The 6,153-nt window shown below is 38.3% G+C and overlaps 1 long non-coding RNA gene across 1 annotated transcript; it reads left to right on the top strand.

The window, feature by feature from the left end:
* The first annotated feature begins 1,245 nt into the window (after nucleotides 1-1,245).
* LOC140894691 (uncharacterized) lies at nucleotides 1,246-1,841 on the top strand. The gene is made up of 3 exons (XR_012153902.1): nucleotides 1,246-1,493; nucleotides 1,555-1,620; nucleotides 1,725-1,841. It is a non-coding gene; the product is annotated as an uncharacterized lncRNA (long non-coding RNA).
* Nucleotides 1,842-6,153: the final 4,312 nt, after the last annotated feature.

Below are 6,153 nucleotides of genomic sequence, written 5' to 3'. Positions count from 1 at the left end.
TTTGACGTCACAATGATAAAATAGACATTTAAATATTAAACGGAGTGATTAAAATAATTTAAACAAAATAGATGAACATTTAAAAGTCATTTGAATAAATACACAAGTGGGATTAAAAATATTTAAAATAAATTGGACAATCAAAAGTATTTAAATAATTAAGCTAGATAGTTAAAATCATTTAAATAACTAACCGATAAACTTAAGTCATTTTAAATATATAAGCTGGACAATTAAAATAATTTAAATAAACAAGCTTAAACCTTTAAAATCATTAAACAAGTAAGTTGTACAATAAAATAATTTAAATAAATAATCAACATTTTGTTAACACATAATTCAAATAAAAAATTTAAATCAATTAAACTTAAAATAATAATCATACTATTTATTTAATTTTATGCATGAGATTTCGTAAATTGGATTTTAGGCGCTACAGTGTATGTGCGTGAACTGTGTGCGTGTGAGTTTACTGTGCGTGTGTGTGTGCATGTACTGTGTGGGTGTGAGTTTGTGTGTTATTGTTTGTGTGAGTGTACTCTCTGTGTGTGTACCATGTGTGTGTTACTTTGTGTGTGTTTTTTCGGTGTTAGTGTGTGTTGTGCCTATGTTTTAATGTGTGCAATGTGAGTATTTTAAAATGTGCACTGTGTGTATTTTAATTTGTGCAGTGTGTGTATTTTAAGGTGTGCAATGTGTGTCTTTTAAAGTGTGCAGTGGCTGTATTTTAAGGTATGCAATGTGTGTATTTTAACTTTTAAGGTGTGCAATGTGTGTAAATATTAGTGTTGTGTTGGGTGGTGTAAATGAGTTAAGGTGAGGAAGAAGTTTTAAAGTTTTGTTGGCTTGTGGTGAAGTTAAGACTAAAGTTGACGGTATGTGGATGTAGGCCTTCGGGTCATGATGTCCGTCAAACCAGGATTCCTTGTATTAGATTGATCAAGCGTCTAATAAAAAGTTGAGTTAGAAGTTTTTGAACCACATGTCTGTAAAACCCGAAACTTTGGCCCAAAGTTTATTCATTAAGGAATAAACTCTCTGCATGGAAACCAAAATCCTTCCTTCCCGGGGTGCGAGATATTGGCCGAGACATTAGCACCCTATCAGTTTTTACTTGGCAATCAAATCAATGTAATTTCAGAAATTTAAATCAAGGAATAAAAAAATTGAGATTTCCTTTCCTCTATAATTGAGATCAATATGACGCCTCTTTTAAGTGCAAGAAGACCGACTCTCTTCATTTATCTCCATCGGCATTACAGCTCCCGAAAAACCTCTCATAACCTCTCACGTTCGAACATTGTAGCTGCTGGAAATTTGAAGCCTTAGCCACTGAGAAGTTTCGAACCCAGCTGCTCAAGTTTCAAACCTCGGGCTGCTCAAACTTCGAGTATCGTAACTGCTGAATCTTTGTACCAAGGTGGCTGAAATCTCAAGGTGTTCTCGGCATGCTCGGTTGAAGGCTTCGTACTTGGTTGGGTCATCGAGAGTCAGTAAGTTTTCAAAAAGGGTGACTCAATAATTTTTCTGCTGATCCTTTCCTTGATTTCGAAGATTACGGCTAAGGATTTAGGAAAGGAAATTGCTCAAGCTACGTCAGATCTTAATTAGACAAGCTCGGTGAGTCAATCAATTTTTCAAAGGCTTCGAGAAACTAATGACTTTTTGATGCAAAGTTTTGGGCCAATCCTTTTCCTTTCACTTACACGTGGGTGTTGTTCAAGAAATTGATAGGATTAATTCTCAAGAGTGGGTCCAATAGGCTGCCAAGTTTTGAAGAGGCAAATAGGAATTTTCGAAAATTCAACTTACTGAATTTCGAGACTTTCTTCTAAAAGTTTTCGGTCAAGCTTCCTCAGTTTTAGTATTTGGTCTCGCACGAACGTATACGGTAAGTGGGATTATGTTTTAAAATTATACGTATGTTTTGAAAATTCGATAGTTCGTGTTAATTGTTGAATTGTTGTTATATAATATTATTCATGATGAGATTTTGTTAAAAATATGTTTGACATTGTTATGACTCAAATTAAGAGTGGAAAGGAAATTTTTGAACCATGTTATGTTATGGCCCTGATGCGGTGGGTAATAATAATCATTCTATGACCTCACCCCTTAGAGGGATTACATATAGGGGACTGATCAGTTAGCCACAAATAATGAGAGGAATTTCAGTGTTTGGCCAAAGTTATGTTATGCTATGTTATGTCATGTCAATTATGTTATGATGATGTTCATGCTATGCTATGTTAAGACATGATATGAAATGTTTACCTTTTGAATTATGCTATGAGTTTTTGAAATAAATATATATATGTATATATTTGATATGATCGATCGGCCCCCACTTGCTGAGTGTTTCACAAAACACTCACCCCTTACTTCTCCCCTTCCAGATGATGAAGTTGATGATTTAGAAGAGCGAGAACAGGATATGTTTTGGGGATGGTGATAGAGGAGAATTAATATTGAATTTCGTTATTTTATTTTAGGATTTCGCAATAATATTTTGTTATTAAGTTTTTAGACGCTTCCGCATTTGTTTTGTTATTCTGGATTTATCGAGTTGTAAAGACAATGTTTTGGAATTTATCTATGATAATAGATTGGTTTGGTTTATACTGTACTACGAGGTTGGTTGTTTTATAATTTTTGTGAATTTGAAACAACGCCGGTGGCACGTCTCGGTCTCGAGGCATGACATTTAAGTGGTATCAGAGCCGCCAGGTTCATAATCCAGATGGGTTTCCGCACCAAAAGATTTGACGTCAAATTTCTACCAAGATCAACTATCCTGACCCGAAACGACCCTCTAATTCAAACTCATACTATGTATGAGCAGTGGCGCTTTTAGCTCAAATTCGGTCGTTTGAGCCCTCGAATTCGTATTTTTGCTATTTTCGGAAATATCGGTATTGCCTATAACTTTTCGTGGGAAACTCAAAATTTGATTCCGTCGATTGTCCCATACTTATTTTGATCAGTAGTTTCAATCCTAGGATAATCTCAAAATTTTCTATTTTTGGAAAAATTTTCCGAAAAATCCCCTATCATGAGTAACTATATCCACGAAATAATAATTTTGCTACTTCTTATATTTTATTCTGTATCCTAAGCCTTTCCATTTGTACCTTTCATGAAATGGCACCAAGTTTTCCTCGTACTCGTGCCCATGTCATCTTTAGCATGAGACAACTCGTCATTGATAATCAGAAGCTAAAGATCACTCGACTTTATGCTAAATTAGCGGTTGCTAGGCGTGAGCAGAAGGATTGGGAGAAAAAGGCCAACAGATTCTTCCGCGATTTGGAACAAGTGAGGGGTGATAACATCTACCTCCGCGATGACATTGACGTCAATCATTTTCGACAGGAGAATCTACGTTTTAGTAGCCCGAAACCAAATCAGGTAATTAAGGGAAATAATCGCATTTAGGAACCTTGAGTTCGGAAACTCCGAAGAGAAGATCGGAGGCTCCGAACGGGATCGGACGGTCCAAAGCCAGGATCGGAGGCTCCGAACATGTTCGGACGCTCCGTCGGCAGGTTCGGACGGCCCGATCGGAGTCCAGTATTACTTCATTGCTTACGTCAGCAAGGTAACGTCATTGCTGGCGCATTGATGGGACTTCCGACGCTCCGAAGTTGAGTTCGGACGACCCGAACTCCGTCTATAAATAGGGGTGTCGAGTCTCACATTTGAGCGCACCAATCACATCTCTTCTCTCGATTCCTCGGTCTTCCAGCTTAGATCTAGGGCTTTCTAGGCGTCTCATTGGAAATCCGGAAGTGGCATAGCGATTCAGGCATCGTAACGGAGCTGTGGCCTAGTTTTGAGGCAAGCGACAACAACGGTCTAACGACGGATGCAGGTATAGCTTTTGCCTCCTAAAAATATTTAAAAGTATGCAATAGCTTAGTTAAGGCTTTTAGAGCACCATAATGATATTAGTATCATTTGGCAGTGTAGTGCGGGTTGTAGGCGTGGACCTAGAGCTGGTAGAGCTTGCCTAGTATTTGAGGTACGAAAGTACTTTTCGAGATATCCTGACTGAGTATGCATGTATTATGTGACTGCATGATTTATATGACATGATTATATGTTGCATACATACGCATCTTGAGCTATCTCTTTTGAGATGTCTGTTAGTTGGGTTTTACCCTATCCTGTTAGTGGATGGACTTCCATCAATTTGGGTTCGGCGTATCCACTAGTATTTCGGTATGTGAGCCACCTCCTGAAGAGACGGCACAGCGTGCTACATACCAGGGTCCGGTCTGTCTTTGTTATCTGATTCTTGACCTCTAGTTAGTAGACGGTACATTTGCATTCATGTATACTCATACTCTCGTGCTGAGCATTTTATGCTCACGTCTCGTACTTTGTGTATCTGGACACCCTATTCCATGGGGCAGGTTTGCGATTGGATGAGGAGGGTGGATCCAAGAGGGGCTAGGCAGTGGATGGCCAGCTGGAGCTTCCCCTGGGGTTTTATTGTATTGATTGATACATTATTCAATTTGGTTGTATAATTATTTGGGGTATTTTCAGATTCTTTTTCTTGGGATTGTATAACATGTATGGTTTCCGCAGCTTAGTTCTGATTAAGTTAATTACATGCCTAAGTTCTGTTTAGTAGGTGATCTCAGTAAGGGTCACTTTATTTATGGTATCAGAGCATGCATAGTATTCTTGGGATTTAGATTCTGCATAAGGTAATCGTGAGGTTAATTTTGTAGATGGCGAATCGTGATGATCAGAGAAGACATGGTAGTGGAGGTGGACGTTGGGGCGATGGCGATCGGGAGCGTCGTCAAGAACGCCATCATCGTCTCCATGATGATCAGCATTTCAGTGTGAGCCGATTCTTACAGATGGGTCCTAATGAAAGAGTGGGTGCCCGGTGAGCCAACTTGTGGCTAAGGGTTTTTGATGACTCTATGTATAAACAATCTTTTGTTTAATATAATTTACACTTTTATAAAGGCATTTACTTTATCTTTTATCATATTATTATGTTGTGACATACTATAAGATGTTTAGATGAAGAACTTGAATATACTATAGTGTATGTAAGATGTGGTGGCACATGGGGATGGCTATCATTAAACACATCTTATAGTCACTGTATATTCTAAACAGTTCCTAGTCGATTGAGCCGACCATTAATAAAGATAAGGATCGCTCGAGATTGAGACTAGCATTTGCGATGCCGAGTACCACGTTTCATTGGTATGGAACATAGAGATGTTCAAAGCATGCAAATGGATATTCATATGATGAATGATCGAACTACCCTATCCGGACTTTCCAAGTGGTTATCACTTATCGAGTGGATAAAGTCCGTGGTTTTGGTTGTACACCATTAGTCCTTACTACTTGAAACATCATTGAGACTCTATATGCTAGTACTGTACTTTGACTCGTTTACCGACTCTATTGGGGCCATCAGGTGTCGGGATTGGGTACAGTTACGACACATATAGGAGTCGATGCTTTGTTGTCAAGGATTCACCACATACTTGCTAGTATGGATATCCTATGCAATCTGAGGAGATATTAGTTTGACGAATCTCTGGCCAGAGTACATGATGTGTTTTAAGAAATGGTTTCTTAGTAGCACATGCGATGTCACTATTTGATCTTCAAGATGCATTGCATAGTTATCGAATCTCGAACAACTCTCGATTTACCAATAGTTGTTGATTCGATCGGGATATATGGATGAAGGGACCGTACTGTACGCTAACCAAAATCTATTGGTTCTTGAAGGCACTATCAGTGATACCTAGGGAATCATGGGGCGATGTTGCTAGGCGCTCTTACCATGATTCGATGGGCAAGTCGGAAATTGTTGTTCCGAGTCACAAGGAGTTGTGAGCCAACGGCTAGCTGTATCCCTGAACCATTGAGGGTCACACAAGTAATGGATTTTTAATCCCCGTTGAGATAGTTAAATTTAAAGAGTTAAATTTAATGAACAAAGAAGTGGGACTTCTTATTTAAGAGTAGAGGAGTAAGATTTCCTAAAATGACATAGGGATGGGCATTTTTGGAAATCACTGAATTCGGATTCTGAAAATTTATCTTGACTTTAAAAGATGCAGAAATGGTTTCTGTGCACATTGGTGAAATTGGTTTATCAATCTGAGT

Source organism: Henckelia pumila, chromosome 4 (assembly GCF_033568475.1).
Source record: "Henckelia pumila isolate YLH828 chromosome 4, ASM3356847v2, whole genome shotgun sequence".
In the NCBI taxonomy this organism is placed as follows: Eukaryota; Viridiplantae; Streptophyta; class Magnoliopsida; order Lamiales; family Gesneriaceae; genus Henckelia; species Henckelia pumila.
The sequence above is the reverse complement of the archived record's forward strand: the minus strand, read 5'-3'. Positions and strand labels throughout refer to the sequence as shown.